This window comes from Lonchura striata, chromosome 1, assembly GCF_050655825.1.
Source record: "Lonchura striata isolate lonStrDom1 chromosome 1, ASM5065582v1, whole genome shotgun sequence".
Taxonomy (NCBI): domain Eukaryota; kingdom Metazoa; phylum Chordata; class Aves; order Passeriformes; family Estrildidae; genus Lonchura; species Lonchura striata.
In genome coordinates, this window is record NC_140703.1 from 9,377,844 (window position 1) to 9,394,843 (window position 17,000).

The 17,000-nt window shown below is 37.8% G+C and overlaps 1 protein-coding gene across 47 annotated transcripts in view; it reads right to left on the bottom strand.

Annotated features, from left to right (window-relative positions):
- Nucleotides 1–17,000, bottom strand: part of LOC144248939 (uncharacterized) — a 409,608-nt gene that overhangs the window by 240,256 nt on the left and 152,352 nt on the right. For 13 of the 47 annotated variants that reach the window (XR_014957931.1, XR_014957927.1, XR_014957926.1 and 10 more), the window contains one exon: nt 16,453–16,509. The exons of the other annotated variants lie outside the window; for them this stretch is intronic. The gene's annotated coding sequence lies outside the window, so the exon portion shown is untranslated. The remainder of the gene's footprint in view (nt 1–16,452; nt 16,510–17,000) is intronic. 47 annotated transcript variants of the gene reach the window in all.

Below are 17,000 nucleotides of genomic sequence, written 5' to 3' on the forward strand. Positions count from 1 at the left end.
AAACAAAATTACCCTGTGTTCCTCAGGGATTGACATCACACAGTGTAAGAGCATGTAGCAGCTCAAGAAAGATAAAGTACTAAGAACCAAGCAGGACTTATGCAAGAACATCATGTAATGGTCTGTAAAGACTGCACCAACCTGGGCAGTCCATTCTCATGTTTAACAATTCTTGCCATGAAGAAATTCTTCCTGATCCAACCTGAACCTCCCCTGGGGCAGCTTGAGGCTGTGTTCTCTTGTCCTTGCCTGGGAGAAGACACCCCCAACTGCAAATATCTTCAAGAGTTCCCATATTGCAAAAGTAGAAATACACAAAATTATGCATATTCCTGGCATGTATCCTTGAAAGCTTTTCATTTCAATCAAGAAGATGGACTCTCTCAGGAAAATTCTCACCCGTTATAGTAGAAACTAGACTTAATTTACCTATAAATAACTTATCTTGTTTTCAAATTTACTGTCAGCATCTGACATTTGCTGGAAAATATGATTCAGATTTTGGAATCCCTAGTGCTAGAAGAGAGCTGCCAAAAAAAAAAAAAAGAAGACAACCTAAAAAAATCTATCCTGCCTTTTAAAAGGGACATCTTTACTGTGGTTTCCAGACTGGACACTGTCTTTAAACAAAATATCACCACAGTACCATGTTTGTGGAAAAATCATAGAATCACAGAAAATGCTGAGTTGGAAGGGATCCATCAGGACCATTGAGTCCAACTCCTGGCACTGCAGAGGGACACCCCAAGAATCCTCCTACGTGCCTGAGAGTGTTGTCCAACACCCTAGAGCATTGTCCAAACTCTGTCAGGCTTGGTGCTGTGACCACTTCCTTGGGAGCCTGTTCCAGTGCCCAACCACCCTCTTGGAGAAGAACCTTTTCCTAATATCTAACCTAACTCAGATTCAGGTTCTTCCCTCAGATCCTATCACTGATCATCAAAGGGAAGACATCAGTGTCTGCTTCCCCTCTTCCCCTTATGTTGATGACCACAATGATATCTCCCCTCAGTCTCCTTCAGGCAGAACAGACCAAGTGTCCTCAGCCACTCCTCATACAGCTTCCCCTCAAGGCCCTTCACCATCCTCATGACCATCTTTTGGACGCTCTCTAATATCTTAAAGCTTTTCTTATATTGTGGGACCCAAAACTGCTCCCAGCACCCAAGGTGAGGCTGCCCCAGTGCAGAGCAGAGCAGGACAATCTCCTCTCTTGCACAGCTGGCCTGATGCACCCCAGGACACAGGTGGCTCTCCTGGCTGCCAGGGCACTGCTGACTCAAGTCCAACTGGCCACAGACCCAGGTCCCTTTCTACAGTGTTGGGAACTACCATTTTTCATGACAAAGGCACTGCCACATAGACTTCCACCTCCTGTTGCTTGCCAACACTTGGACCACAGTGTAGAAACACATATCGACCACTGAGAACTGCAGGTGTTCCATCAAAACCTAAATAAAGAGGCAATATTCCTACTAGAATATAAGGATGCAAAACAGGTACATTGATCACAGCTATATATTCCATAATCACTATTAATGTCCACATTTTTATGTCTACCAACTGACATATTCTGACAATCAGAATTACTATATGTATTAAATACTGAATTTGGTGGAATAAAAGCATAAACACCATTGATTCCTCTTAAGCTGGGACACTGTCTGTGAAAGATTGTCCAGTGTCTGATTAATGGGCAAGACTACTTAATACTGAAAAATCAAACATCAAGGCTAAACAAGGTTATTCTACTATCTTTAGTTTATTGAAGAAAGTGCAGTAAAGAAAAATTACATTTATTTATTCAACCTTCACACCGATATTGAATGAATGTTTGCCATACTCTGAAGCCACTGGTTTCAAATTCAAGCAGACTCTGAATATTTTTTTTTCTCACTTAAAGTGTTCTAATTACCAAATAATGTAACAATACTTAAACATTCTCTGTACATTGAAGTGATAAAGGTGAATTCCACATTGGAAAAACATAATTGTCCACTCCACCAACAGTCAAGGAGTAAAATACAGGAATCTGAGAATCCCAAAAATAATTCCAAAACAAAAAGTAATTTTTCTTAATCAATACTAATATTTTTTACCCTCCTCTCATGGACGAATACTTGTAAATTCTTGCTACAGATGATAATAGTCAAAAATATATCTGACTCAGATATTGGCTTCTTTCTACTTTCAAGTAAGTTGTTCAAAGCTCTGCCTTGTGTCTCATATATTTAATCCTAATTCCTTAGAAGCACTTGAAAAAGAAAATATTTGTTGCTCATACATTAAACACTGAACCCTAAGTTCAGTTCAGAGCAGAACAGAATATGACAAGACTTGATATACTTTAGGGTTCTTTTCTCCTAGATTTGTATATAAAATGTCAGCTATAATTTTTCAGGTCTCTTTTAACTCTGTTGCACTGCTAACAGAACTGCAGCTGCTCTTTATTTATTTGTATCCTTTTTTTTCTTTTTCCCCTGTTCATAATATACAGTCTGTCTGGCTCATTTTCAAGCTATTGAAATATTTCAATTCTAAAAAGAGTACAATAGGCCATAACCACTTGCGTGCTTATGCTTAGGAAGCCTTCCTCCCTCCTCTCCTCAATCTTCTGTGAATTTCTGAAGTCTAGAAACAGAACTGGAAATTCAAGTGTATGGTATGTCTTAAAACAGGTTTGGTTTGTGCTGGTTTAGCTGTTCCCTTCTGAGATTAAAATACTGTACAAAACAAGTCATTCTTGTGGTGCTGCTTCTGCAATTATGAAATGCGGTCATCTACAAAAAGCGTGACACTGACATGAAACCACCTAGATCAAATTTTATAAACTTAATGCCTGTTCAGTTTCAGCTCCAGAGACAGCTGTCAGTGTGTTGAATTTATCCAAAAGTACACCTCAATGGACTTTCTTCATTGAGGTCAGGGAAAAGGGAAGCTTGCAGTGGACAAATTATATTAAAAGTTTCCTTGCAGAGCTTATTAGTAGTGCTTATTTTAGAGACTGGTTGTCTTTCTTAATGTTATTGTATGTATGGTTGTTAGAACATGGTATAATTCAGTGAACCATTGAAAAAAATCCAGATCGTCAAATTTTAAAAATCATGGTTAAATTTTGCATTGGTTAAATTTTTTGTTTAGATTGCTACTCAAGGCCCCTTAGTCTCCTCCCACAAAGCCACAACATTTAAAAAAATATTTTCTTCCTTTTTTTTTTTATGCCACAACTATTTTCCTTTCTGCAGTTAAATTAACAGTAATTAAAAATGCAAAGCTATTTTGTATGTTACATTATGTGAGCCATAAAGCCAGGAAGGAGCAAAGCAAACTCTCCGTTTGGAGTGGAGAAACAGAAACCTGTGCTGAGTCAGGATGTTAAATGAGGAAATCACTTTAACTACTTATTTTAAGTAGTTATACCAACAGCATTGGCTGTGAGATTGCTTATAAAATCTAGGCAACATTATTTGCTTTAAATGCACACTAATATTTTTTATTTCATACCTGTGTTGCAAATGCATGATTTAACAAATGGTCCAGCACTGAAAGTGTCCTTAGTTAAGAGGGGATGTTGCACAAATGATGCTGTCTTTGCTACAACATGCTATACCATGAACTAATTTTAATAATAAAACAATGTCACTTTTGGGGGGATATAAGCATAACAAAATTCTACCTCTCTATCTTATATTAAAAGTGATCTCCAAAGATACTGAACTGGAGCAATTATTCAAGGTGTATATACTCAATATCCCACAAAGTTTTTCAAAGAATTTCAATGTGAATTAAACATCCATGATTCATCTAAGCTGCATCCCCACTCTAGATCAGCCCTCAAAGAGCAGGTCCAACAATTATTCAGAATCCTGAGTGTACCTAACTTTGCTTTTAGGTAAAAAACCAGGAGTGACTGGAAGGGCCTGAGACCCTTCTTGCTTCCTCATGTCTGGAAGGCAGCACTTTTCTCATGTGAGTCTTTCCAAGGCTCCTTGGAAGACGAGTTATAGATAGATCCCTGGTAGAACTCCTGCACAAAGGGAAGACACTTTATACTCATGGCAGTATAATTGTTGCTGATCGATTTAGCAGAAGCACCTAATTAATAGCACAAGGTCAAATTATTCTGAGAAACCTTGGTTCATCTCAGCCCTAACCTCTCATTTCAAATTCTGTTGTTCTGAAAACTCAAACCCAGTTGATGTTTGATCTTCAAGCCCATGAATCCAGAACTGAGCCCATAACTCTGTTGTAGGCTCTGCAGAGCACCAAGAAACTGCTGTTAACCTGAGGCACACAACAATCACAAAAAAGCACTCAGAATACTCCTCTGAATGAACAACAGAAGTGTGCTGTCATTTCTAAAATCTTAGCCTTGTCACATGTAAAATGTGTCTTATATCTTAAATACTTTAAAACTTCAAAACCTTAAACCAATTATTTTAGTTAGTAATTAATGCCTTTCACAGTGGTAAATGTGTATTCAATAATGGCAGCAGCAAGGAAAATACAGTCGTGAACATCAAAGCCCCAAGGCTCTTAGTGAAAATGTTGGCTCCTAAGGCTCCTTTGCTCCCCAGGGCAGGAAAAGGGATTTTGGGAGACAGCCAGGCTCTGAAAAGTGGAACATCCTCTACAGCCACAATGGCTGGAAAGCCAGGAATACCAGCCCTACATGCTGCATGCGCTACAGCTTGGTTTGCTCTTTAGTTTTAGTTGGCTGGTCTTTTCTTGTTTGTGATAGTTGGAATGGTCAATATACATCTACAAAGTACTTTGGTTCTGGTGAATTGGCTTTTGCCCAGGTAGCCTCATTTCAACAGAGAATCCCAAACCTGCCCCAGACATAGGTTTCTGACTTACAAACCCTTCCCCTGGAAATCCCATGGGAACAGAGGTGAACAAGACAGACAGCCCTCCTACCCTCAAACAGAGAAGATGGGAAGGAAAGCCAGGAGATCAGATTTATCAAGGCTTTCCTCACAGAGAACTAAAGAGCCTGTACATTCTAAAGAACAGCTAAGGAGCCTGCCCCAAGTCTAATGACAAAAAAAACCATGTCTGAAAATCACCCCTGAGACACCCATTCTAGGATTGTCTCATTCATATCTTAGGCAGAAAATTGGGAGTAAGATTGAAAGTAATTTATTAGTTCTGAAGTTGCCACTGTGTGAAGACTGGGCAAGAGGCTTGGTAGTGCATTGATGTAGGTCTGCTTAAACCCATGGAGCTAATCTCTATGTTTTTGTATTACACTGAGAGAGCTTCTCAATTTTTTTTCCACCATATTTAAAGTAAACAATGGGCTGAAATGACAACTCTTATCTTCAGATGTTTATCTGGAACTACTGCCCTACAGCATGCAGGCAACTCTCTTAGGCAAGTAAATCCTTTCATTTCTATCTGTGTATTAAATTCAGAAGAATCAAGTGTTTATTCATAAGCCACAGACAAGATCTGGGGAAAAAAAACCAAACCTACCAACATTACTTCAACTGCAATGAACAATGTGCTGGACATTTACACATATTTATTAGCAAGACAGCAGAGGATGCTAGCTCTGCTAATATTGCTTTTCAGCATAGCTTTAGAATAATGATTTTGTTAAAAGATAAGTTTGATCTGTAATTCAAATCACACTGTATCTTTGATTTGCTACCCCCTCCTCCCCTCACACTCTCTTTACTCCTCCCTCCCCCCGAAAAGCTTTATATAGAGTGGCTGGAAAGCAAAGTAGGGATCTATGCAGACACTATCCATCACATTTCTGTCTTAATTGAATGACACCAGAATGAGATCGATAAAATGTAACAAGAGACAGCTTTGCATTTCCACACTCACTTATTCTCCCTCTCTATTACTGCCAGCCATCACCGTGACCAGAAAGCCTAAGTATTGAGTCTGAACATTGCTGCCAAGCAAGCTGTTAGTATATGAATAAACTTGTCAGGAAAACAATAAAACTTACAATACTGGGAAAGGCCAAAATGTCAAAAGGCTGCTGCAAGCAGCATTAAATATGCTGCTTTTAAAGTTGAACTATAGAAACATATGAAGAGTTTCTAAATAACATGGGCACTGGCAATTCTTCAGATATTATTCCCCTCATTCCCTCAAGACATGTCTGTGTGCGTGTGTGTGACCGTCTGACATGCAGTTGTCGTGACCTCTTGGCGCAAATCTGCAATTTCAACAATCAGCCCACACCAGCTGTGATTTCCCTATGTTCAAGGATTCTGAGATCTCCAATGCATTATTGATAACCTCGTTGCTGTGCTAAAAGCAGAGGCTGATGCACTCATAATCCCAGACTTCTCCTGAAAAGCTTCAGCTTCACATACCAATCGATCATGAGAAATAAAATTTAAAAAGCCCATTTCAAAACCAGGCTACACTTTGAGTATTGCATCCATTTCTGTATGCATGCTGAAAATTTAAGCTTTCTTTTTAAATCCTATTTTTTTCCTAACCCTCAGTTATGATGATCTTTTACTCCTGACCCCATTAGGGTAATGCTAGATTATCAGGAGCATAATTCAGATGTCAGCTTTGGGTCACTTTTTATATTTAAAGTGCACATTGCTTTTGTAGCTAAATTCCCCAAGCAAAACTAGGTATTCTGCTAACTAGCAAATGAAGCACCTAATAGTAATTAAAAAAAAAAACAAACAAAACAAAACAACAAAAAAGAAGAAATGAAGCACCTAATAGTAATAAAATAAAACCAAAACTAAACAACAAAAAAGAAGGAACAAGTTAAATCAAGTGAATGCAGTAAACAAGAGGACTTATAAAGACAGGAAGAGGAAAGAAATAACAATAGTAAAACTGCACAGGATACAGCTTTACTTATGCATAATTAGGAAGCTCCTGGGCAAAAGTATCACAAATTTTCTGGGCTCAGTTTAGTATGTAAAGAAATGCTCAGACTTTGCATCACAGGAAATGTTCTCTTCATGTTTCAAGACAGACTGTCATATTTCAGCTTGAAACACAATTAGATATTAAAACAATTGCTGTACAAGTACAAGCACTTCTGCCAGGCACTATTAAAATCCAGCTGATGAGACACTTGGCCTCTTAGCTTCAATACATAATTCTTCATGCCTGGTTGACTGTGCTGCATTGTTTCTTCATTATTATGCTTAGTCTTTTTTTTTCCTTATCTTTTCTTCATGTACCAAGAATCAAATATGTCTTAGCTGGAGGTAGGAGACTGAGACAGTCATGACTTCTCAAAGTAGAAAGATTCTTTGAGTCATCCCTATTTATCCAATTTAGGTATGCAAAAACTTTAGTTTCGGTTCATTTTTTTAGAAAATGTATGTTCACGGTAGACCCAAAAGGACCTAATTTTCAATAATATATCCAATTTTAAGTAAAATTTTAAGTAAAATGATCACTAAACAGGTGGTATTATTAAAATTATACTGAAAAAAAAAAAAACCCTGTATATAATTCTCATCCTTCAGAACAGTATCTAAACCTGAATTATAAATATAAAAAATAAAAGGATTTTTAAAATTTGATGACTGTCCCCTGAGGTTACACTCACCCATGACTGACCAGAACTTCTTAAGATTAATCAATTTCCTTTAAAAATTACTACTGAAAAGCCAAAAATTATCCAGTGTCATTGAAAACTTCCAACCACAGAAGTCAGAGCTGAAATACCTTAAACGTATAGCAGATAATGCCTTATTAGTGATATTAAATACTAGACATCAAAATCATAGAATTTGCCAAAAAAGCTGACAACATTCATTGAAGGAAGTAAGCTGGGAAGTCTTAATGCCACAGTTTCATGGAAGTAGCAACATCATGATTTCAGGGTGCCTACAGAGTAGGTGAGAAGAAAATTGCTACTCTAAAAGGCCAGAAGGAGGACGCCCAGACTGTCTTGGAAAAAGTCCAGATTAAACACCCAATTTGGGTGACAGAAGTGAGATGGTGTGGTTGCCCCTTTGGAGCACTTGCATTGCTGTGAAGAGCAAACAGACCAGGCAGCACATATTTTACCCTGGTGCCCACTCTGAAGGCAGGAAAAACATAAAATTTTCCATGCACAAAAGGGGCAGTGCAAACTGCTTGAGGGCAAGAGGCTTCCTTCCCTCCTCTTTCCTTGCTTGTATCAGTGACAAGAATCACAGCCAAAAACTGAAGAAACACACCAAGTACAAACTAGACACCATTTATGACAAGTGCAATATGAATTAATCAAGATAGCTCCCAAGGATGTCAAAAGAAATAGGAAGCAATTCTAAGAAAATTCTAATTTACTTCATTTTTTAGTTACATTTAGAAGATTTGGGATTTCCAAGAACACTTGCAAATTTCACAGATTTCTATATGAAGACAGAACCTTCTCCTCAATCTATTCCACCCATGTGGTAAATTCTCAGTGGTTTACAATAAAATGTTTTATCAACTGAGTCTGTATTTCATCACAATACATAAAAACCCATAAATTTAATCCCTCATCAACATCAATTTACAGAAGTGTTGTTTTACCTTCTAGTAACCTACATAAATGTGTTCTGCTGTCATTCAAAGGTCATCTTTGTTATGAAAACTATCTCTCCATTTTCATTGGTTTTCAGTGTGGTTAGTTCAGCAAAGCAGCATAAATGGCTGCTCAAATGGCAGCCTAAGAAACACTATTGCAAGCACTGACAAGTGAATGCTGTGGGCAGATTCTCTGGCAAGATTAAATTCACATTTTTATACCACAGACTACCACTGTTCTGCCTAATTCTAGTGAGCCTAATTATTCTCCTCTTCCTTTCATTACTTGTGAGGAAAAGTCACACTGTTTACCTGAGGTTAGCTTATTATCTATGATGAAACTCAAAATACCTGAGTTTAGAACATAAAGTCAGTGTAGGGAGTACCTGCTTCTCTCCAGAGGTCAAACTCAGAGCACACAAACATAGAAGCTTGAAGTCCAGCAATACCATATTCACATTTAAGCAAAACTAAGTAACTAAATTTTTCTCCTTTTTCTCAGAACTTCTGGGAGAGAACACATCTTAAAAAATCAAGCCAAAAATAGGTAACAATTTGTTTATAAAATTCAGTGATTCTAAATATTTATTTAAATGATATCACAATGACTGAAATATTAACAAATAGTAATAAATATTCATTAATATATAACCAGAAAAAATGTCAAGGATTACTCATGACAAAAGATGAAAAAAAAAAAATAACCACTTCAAGGGTTAGTAAATCACAATTTTGAAAACTTTCTTAATATGCCTGAGAGTAAAGATAAATAGAACTTTGTCAACCACCACAGAGACAATATTTTATCTTTGGTGCCATCCCCTACCCGTGAAAGGTAACATTCTGTCGGTTTAACAATACAAGATTAGACAGCAGAGAAATATGGATAATTTGTGAAACTATAAAATTTTAGAGATTATTTCCTCTTATATTTTGAAAATATTTTGGTTTTTAATAATTTTTATTAATTTATTCTTACAAGGTCACTAGAACTCCTTTTTAGTAGTCATTTTGTTATTTAGCTTCACTACTCAACCTTAGTATAGGATGTTAAAAATACCAAATTTTGTGATATACATTCATTACTTTTTTTTTTAATTCTTAGAAAACAAAAAAATTACACACACAATATGTTTTTTCCATTGTTCTTGTATTAAAAAAACTAGAAGTGGCTTTTATTTATTGCATCTATTCTAGACTTTAATACATTTATGAATCATTAAAATAATTTAGTTTCGAGAAACATGGATAAATACTGCTCTGTACCAAATACCACTTACATTAACAGGTGGAAAATATGATGAAAAATTCTGTGGTGTTATTCTAGTCCACTGAAAAAAGAACCTTTTTTTCTCAAACACTCTCTAAACCAGCAGGAGAGATGTAAGGAGTTTTAACTGGTAAAACAAAGCAAAGTCCAGATTTTATAAAGCAACTGCTGAGTAAGTTACTAGGAAGTACTTTGATATGAAAACCTATTGTTTTATCACATGAATCAATGAACACGTTATGTTACTAACGTTTCTTTCATATCAAAATGACTTCAAGCTCTTAAGCAAATAACATTTATATTCTTTCGGGAAAAAGTCTTACCAGAAATGTGTTTGTTATCACATTTCTATAAATCATGTCAGAAAGCTGTTTGTTATCACATTTCTATAAGATAATTATTACGTACACTGAAAAAAAAAAGTTTAGCCCAACACATTACCACTAATATTTATGGAGAAGGAGAAATACAGAAGAGGCTTGAACTTCATAATGTAGGGCCATTAATTAGCATCAAATGAAAGAAAAGCAATAAAGCAATTTTGTCACCAATTACTGACAATTTGCCTAAGTACGACCATTAATTTTGGATAATATAAACCCATAAAACTAAGGGACCGAAACTATTTGAATCAATATCTCTTGCTAATCTCTTCCCACTAATTTGAATACTTCCAGGAGTATCAAAAGGTTTGAAATTTTTAAATGTTGTAAGGAAAATGGAAGAACATATGGTTATGATTTCCTATCTAAAAGTTGCTGGCCTTTACTTTGGGGCTATTTTCCTTTTCTTTTGTGGCTGAAAATAAGGAAAACTAGGACAATTAATATTTTGACTCTTTGGAATTAACACAGTCAACACCTTTGGTTTTTTACCGCTTTCCTTCTGTTTTAGGGAGTTTTCATAAAAGGAAGCCTGTTTAGGAGAGCCGGATGTATCAATGTTTAATAGTCTGATTAAGGAATCTCCACTATGTACTGACATTATTAGCAATATACCGCCACAACAATAACATCAAGGGAGTATGAACGATATCCTTGCACTGGGGTATGTTCTCTGGCCTCAAAAAGAAATGGTAAAACCTCCATCGCCCACCCCCACCCCATCGCTGCTGCCTGGCGGAATTCCCGGCAGGCAGCATAGTGAGCGCTGGCCCTGCAGATGTGGCCACAGCAGCCAGATGTGGCCACAGCAGCCAGATGTGGCCTCACGCCCTGCCTGTGCCTCGCTAGCACAAGGAAGGTCATCCCGAGCACAGGGCAGTGCATCTCTGCAGCCCCTCGGGGCAGCCTAAAGCCAGGTGATGTGTCCTCAAGACGAAGTTCTGCAGAGCTCTCCCGAGGCCGGGCATGACCTTTATTACCAAATGTACTTTCTGGACTCCCCTTTCCCTCAGTGCTTGCTCTCCTTTTGATACACATCGATAGGAATTTGGGAAAGGAATTACACGCGGAACACCTCCGTGTGTCCCAAAAAGACCCACCGAGGAAACTTACAGTTTAATCAGCATCCATATCAATTCATAAACCTCGGGTGCTAGAGTACAAATAAACACTCTGAAGGGGTTTAGCTGCAAGGAGATAAGATCTCTCCCTGGGGAGACGGCTGGAAACTGCTCCATTGCCTTTGTGCAGACTACTGGAATGTGCTTGCTTTTCATTTCGGTCTTTGTGTCTGGCACTCAGGCCTCACAGGCAGTGTCTTAAGCCATGCAGGGTCAGGGCAAACAGAGAACTGCATTCATGGACAGATCAAGTTTATGTGAGAATCTGCTCCTCCTGTGCCCTCAATTTCCATTTGAATTGTTAATAAAATCTCAGCCTGAAAGCACATGATCCCATCAGTGGGGAAGTCATGCAGAGAATCCTCTAGCTCAGAAAAACAAAATTTCTTTATCTTTTTCATCCTCCTCCTACATTCGTGGGAATTATGCCATGCAACCCCCCTCCTAAAGTAACCCCCCTGCCCCGGCACCACACCTGATTGCCAGCCCACAGCTTGCACTAAAAAGCAGTGGGGGAAAGAAGAGGAGAGAAAGAAGGGAAAAACATAAACAAATAATGCTCAGCAAAATCGCCACTACAGTAATTGCACCTTCCTAGCAATTTAAAAACTCCCAGACACCTTCAGGCAAAAGGAAACACAAATATTTCAATTTTTGAGTTAATTTCCAGCAGCTGATAACACCAGCTGCAAGACTTTCCCACAGCTTTATGACACTGCATGAACTACAGGGCCACCGAGATAATAAAAGGTCACACATAAAGGAAAGAACAGAGCCATACCCCAATTAACTTGGTCTCCCCATGCAAAAATTGTACAGGAACCAGAGCTGATATTTGCTGCAGGCACCAGACATGCATCTCCTAACCTTGCCACGGTCTAACTGGGCCTCTTGTTTCTTCTGCCTTTGCTCCTTGCAAACTGGTTTAATATTGAACGCCTTTCAGAGGGATGGGCTGATGAACGAAAACATGAATTTCCTGCTTGCCCTTTAAGGTGGGTTAAAGGGGGTGCTAGTAATCAATTACAGAACAAAAAAGAAAGAGAGACACTAAAGATTTTACAAACTAGATGTCATAAAGTTTACATGCTGTTTTCTAACAAAAACACTCCCTTTACTCTTCCTCAAAACTGTTTTTTTTTTCTTTTGAAGGTACAAAATATAAGAGAGTATTAAAGTAAAATCTGTGTGAAATGCAATGACACAGAGATTGATGCAGTTTTCACTTGTTCTTTAAAGAACCACATCAGCCTCAGAAAAACAATAACTGCACTAAATATACAATGAAATTTAAAATCTTGTGGTCCTGTGTTTTGCATGCTCCCAACCCTGGCCTCCTCTTCACAGTCATGTAGGAAGATATTTCTGTTTGCAGTAATCACTGGAACAGGGAAAGTTTTAAGCCTGAAGCTGAGTGTCTGGGACCAATCCTGCTCATCATTTCACTCACCAAGGCTTCCTTTTCTACCTGACCACCAAAAAACTTGATCCTTGCAGTAAGCACAAACACCTGGAAAAGCAGGTTAGATCTTTGCCTACCTCTGAACAGTGCTTGTCTGAATCATTACTGCATATTATTAATCAAATAATATAATTATTGTGACAGTATCTCACACTTAAAAGCTGTTTTAAAAATAATACAGGTATTTCAGTGTTCTGTAGGCCTGGGAGTCTCCTGGTTTGGACTGAATGGGATCACAAAACCAAAATCCATCATCTGTAATATTCCTACCAATAAAGGATATATCACAGCAGGTGTTGAGGATGGACATTGCTATCACACGATGAAACTCATTTTGTTCTAGTCTAGATTTTGCACATTTCTATTTAGGGCTGGTGGAATTGGGAAATACAGCCAATGGATAGAGCCCTTAAATCTGTTCACCAGGTGTCTGCAAATAGGTCACGAGTGTTATTAATTCCTTCATTAGCCACAAATCCTTGAGCAGTGTATGCAAACATATTTGACCCTGTGACACAATTTTTAACTGACCGATAGGAACAATCACTATTTGTTATTCACGATGCCTGTCTGGTCACTTAGAGCACAAAACTGTTTTTCTGCCCACACAGGCTGGTGGCCGGTGGGTGTGGCTGTGACTTCAGGCTGTGAATCCCTGGAGAGCTGCAGAGGGAACCCAGGATGAGCTTCCTTACATCAACACATGCACACTCACAGAGTACACCAAATGCCATGTGGAATTTACAATTTCAACACAATGTCTACCCATGTGACAGGATATTTACAGGCCTTCTTGCCCAAATGACCTCTTCCTTTCTTACCTGAGAGAACTTCCCTTCTGTTTTCTTTTTTTTGTACAGTCACCCTTTCCTCATTCAAACACTTCCTTAAAACTCCTTTCTCTTGGATAGTTTGTTGATGCTCACTCATATTTTATGAATGCAGTGAAAGCTGCCATATAACATCACTAAATACAAAAACTAAAAGCAACTGCAGAGCAGAAGAATGTCCTTTCATTAAATCCACACCAAAACTGCAATTCAGTGTGGGTGCAGGGAGGAGGAGAACATCCTAGCAGGAAGTTACATAAAAATTATGCATCATATACAACTCAGAGCTAAAATCTGTTGACTTTATCCAATTTGAAATAACAAATTTGACTGTTCTAATAGGCTTTTGCCATAAAATAAAGCTAAGAGGAAAGGTGAAGAAACAAAAATATCAGGAAATTAACCTCATCTTATAAAAAGAAGGCAGGTCTACTAAAATGCAGGCTCCACAAAAGACTGTATTAAATTTCTCACTTATTTTCTCCCATGAGATTAAGGTATCCATCATGCATGGGGAATAATGAAAAATGTTATATTTTCACAATAAAATTCAGCAAATTAACTCACACCTTGCAAGTTCTCACTAAATGTCTTCACTAAAGCAACAGCTTTCTGCAATATCTTCCTATTTCCTACATTACCTTACATATACATACTCTAGGTACAGTATGTATTCCCTACATGACAACCTGTGAACTTAAAAAAGTCCAAACACTGAGAAGGATGGGTTCATTTTTTTTCTAAATGTAAGAAAACACTCTAAATGTTTATATGAATAATGTACTAGAATTAAATTATTAGGGCAAATAGATTTATTTTTACAAGAGTTTGAGATCAGTATCTAAGCAATTCACTTTGTTACTTCATGAATCATTAAACTGTTTTCTATAAAATAGTGAGATTTAGAATGGGTAAACCCCAATAAAACATCAACAAAGCAAAACTTATCCACTCATTTTAAATAATGTCCTTGTAATATTCCGATAATGTTCTCTAAAACTACTTGGAATGCTATTTTGTCAGCTAATAAACTGATAAACAAAACACATCCCTTCTTAAGGAGCTGAATGTAACCAAAGCACACATTCAACAGACTTTGTCTTTCAACAAAATCTAAAGCACTAAAATATACACAGAAACAACAATGCTACCTAACTCCTCTCTTCCTAAAACACTTTTATTCCTGTCTTGAGTGTACACAGAAGCCAATTAGACTTTACGTCAAGTGGGTGTGAATTTCCACGAGTTTTAGAAAGCTGGTAATTTGCCATCAGCAAAGCCATAGTGGCTCAGGTCACCCCAATCTCTGCCCTTTGTGGATTTGTCCTTCCCTGGTTTTGCTGCCTGTGCCAGACCCTGAACTGCACAGGGAATGTACAGGGTGCAGCCAAGGATGGGCATTCCAAACACCCATTGACATAAGTTTGAACACGTCTTTTGAAATGAGATTATAGACCTAGTTAAATCCCACTTTCACCTTCCCTCTGTTCAGGCTGTATCTTTGAATAAAAAAACCACAGCTAAGCAAGTTGTTTCATTTTTTTAAACTATATAAAGTACTTCTTGTTGGAGAAATAGCATCTACATTTATTTGAGTTCTGTCACTAAAAACAAGATAACTTTTCCATTTAAAATGGTGTTAATGAAAATGAACATTTGAAAATACCTATCAAAATTTACACTGATGCCATTTGAAGCAGATGTTGGGGGGTTGTTTGCCTATAAATATTTCACTTTACTTTCTGTAAAGAGATGGTGGGAAATCATGTGCTTTTTAGTCTTCCACAAACAAGGGAACATGTACACAAACATTTACCAGCAAATATAACAGATTGTTTTTTCTAATGTGTTTTAAGTATGTTTAAGAAACAGGATATTATTTTATTAATTTTAGAAAATACCTAGAAGACTGCTTGTGCTAAAAACTGTTAAAAACCAATACCAATGCATCTGTGGAGAAGCCACAGATCACAGAAGTCATCATCCTAGCTTGCACATTTTCTTCTGTGAGCTCAAGCACTGTGAGCCAGCCTGAAGTTGCAGAGGTATAAACTGAGAAAACCCAACAAAACAAAGTGAGAAAGCAAAATACCACTGTTACTTCTCCCTGTTCATGTCAGCCGCAGGATGCACAGGGTGGGAGAGCAAGGGAGAGCAAACAAGTTCATGAGCACCACTGCAGCTAAAAGATAGATGCAGAATTTATGCAGAATATGCATAAATTGAGCCTCTCTACTCCCCCATATGTTCAAAATTCAGTATCTTTATTTCAGTGGCAATGTCTAGTATTTCTAATACAACTGGAAGCTTCATGCTGATATGACTTAGGTCTGGTTTAAACAAGTGAGCTTTGAGGAACAGGTGCAGCAAACAGTTTGATTGCTTTTTCATTCTCTCTGTTGTCTTTGCCCCTCCTCTGCTGGGGATGGTGAGGCACTGTACCTGTAATGTGTCACTTGTGTTTGCCCTGCCAACAGTGTCCTGGAGCTCTGCTGGCATTTCCCTGACTTGTCTCCAATCAATGCTCCAATCAATCCAGCATGGATGGAAGAGGCAACCAAGACAGAGAGGCACCTATGGCTTGTGGCATCTGTGCTGACAGAGTCCTAGGTACCCCAGGCACACTTTGATTGTGCTTTCACAATTCTCCAACTCAGCTCAGTGTAGCAGGCCATGAACTTGCTCCTTTTCATAAACCCTTTTAGAACAATTAAAGAAGCTTAATGCACTGTCTCTTTCAAGTCACGCACTCCTCTATTGTTCCAATAGCATGGCAATATATTTTCTTATAGATTTAGAGAAAGAATGTGCCAAAAAAAAAAAAATCAGAAATCTAGGTTTAGTTCAGAGATATAGTAAGTACTTATTTAAATTCATTACATACCTATTTATTTATGAAGATCTGGAGCTTTTTGAAGACCAAAGAGGTTGGAAGGTTTAACTGTAAAAGATACACATTTGGCACATGGTAAATACCTACTGTCATAGGTCCTGTGTGATTTTTAACTTCCATGCTGACTGAGCAAGATTAAAAATTCTGCCACAGTGTAAGAAAACATCCTTAGCAGTTGAATATTCCCCCCTCTTTAAAAGTCTTCTCAAGTACAGGGCAGTTCTGCATTTTCTGCAATTTATTACATGAAATAATTTCAAATGGGTATTAAATTACCTCAAATTTATCAGCCCAAATCAATACACATTTATAGTGAACAGTGGAAGGCCTGCAATATGAGAAGGATGAACAGCAAAACTTACTGCTAAGTATGAAAGAGAAGCATGAGGCAATTGAGTCATTATCATCTGTCACAGGTGATATAGCAAGAGGTGGGGTCTTGCAACACCTGATGGTCCTCAGAAATTTAGGTGATTATGGTGGGTGCTCATCTTGGAAGGGGTGATTTGCTGCAGCAAAATGTTAGAGAATTCTGGTTG